Source organism: Oncorhynchus masou, chromosome 5 (genome assembly GCF_036934945.1).
Source record: "Oncorhynchus masou masou isolate Uvic2021 chromosome 5, UVic_Omas_1.1, whole genome shotgun sequence".
Taxonomy (NCBI): domain Eukaryota; kingdom Metazoa; phylum Chordata; class Actinopteri; order Salmoniformes; family Salmonidae; genus Oncorhynchus; species Oncorhynchus masou.
Window position 1 is genome coordinate 40,959,175 of NC_088216.1, and position 1,449 is coordinate 40,960,623.

Sequence of the window (1,449 nt, forward strand, 5' to 3'; positions counted from 1 at the left end):
CATTGCATTTTGGTACACCAGAATTACATGAATTTCCAATGAAACGCTGCGTTTGCCTTGCAGCATTGAAGGTGAATGTTGAACTTTTGTTGCATACATATCCAGATGATGCTGCATACTATTTTGCGCAATAATGCTGTCGGTGTGATCGAAGCATTATGATATACAACTTGAACGCAAGAGACAGGTTGGAATGTTTGAATGAAATACGGGACATGTATATAAAAAGACATTTTTTTTGTGGTGTTTGAATTTGTTGATAAAATGTGGGACATGATTGTTTGGTTGCGGGACGTGGGACAAACGGACAAAATGCAGGACTGTCCCGCACAAGCTGTGACATGTGGTCCCCCTACCTCTGTTCTACGCTGACCCTGGCAACCTCAACCTGTCTCTGTCGCACAGACACTTCTGATCCCCAGCAACATGGGCACCCCCACAATTCACAATTTTTTTCCCACCAATACTACACATTCCTTTGTCCCATGCCCTCCTGCATACTTCTCACAGCTCGCAATCTCCCTCCTAAACACTGCTGCAACACAGCCTGGTCTTATTGACTAGACATAACGTAGGATATGTAAATCCGGGATATTGAAATGAGTATGATATGTTACATTTGGTATGGTTACATAACACAGGTTACTTAAGGCAAAAACAAAAGGATGGTGGTTGAGTGGGCGTATTTACTTATATATATTTTTATTTACCTTTATTTAACTAGGCAAGTCAGTTAACCCTTTAACCCTAAACCCTAGCGTAGCTAAAGTTAGCCAGTTAGCTAACATTAGCCACAACAAATTGGAATTTGTCACATATCATACGGTTTGTAAATTTGGAGCATATCGTGCCTTTTGCAAATTCCTAACATACTGTATATTTTGCAAATTCGTAACATTCACAAATTAATGCATACCATACATATCATGGCAAACGGAGTAGCTCGGATTTAAGTACAGAATAATATGAAATGCTCTGAGACCAGGTTGTGCAACATGACCATAAACACTGCATCTGAAACACCTTCGTGGGTTCCTGCAAAAACAACTGCTATGTGGATGAGGCTAAAGCGGATCTGAATCAGCCGCTAATCTGTTGCCCGTTTAAAGGGGTAATCTGCTGATACTACAATTACATTTTTGCACTAAACATGAATTGTACATACCCATTGATTCTTGAAGAATAACTTAAAAATGCCTGATGGGCTTAGTTCAAATGTCCTACCCCATCCCACCAGACCCACAAATATAAGATGTTGTAAACAATGTAGGCTAATGGTAAACAAACACTGTATAGCCTCAAATCATGGTGAAATGCCAATGTTGGTCTGTTGGATGGTCAGTCCATGCATCCATACTGTAGCTCTGTCAATTAATTTGAGAGTGGTTACATTTCTCTAGCTCCATCCCTGAGCTGTTTACTAAATCAGTGGCGGGGTGTCGTTTTTGT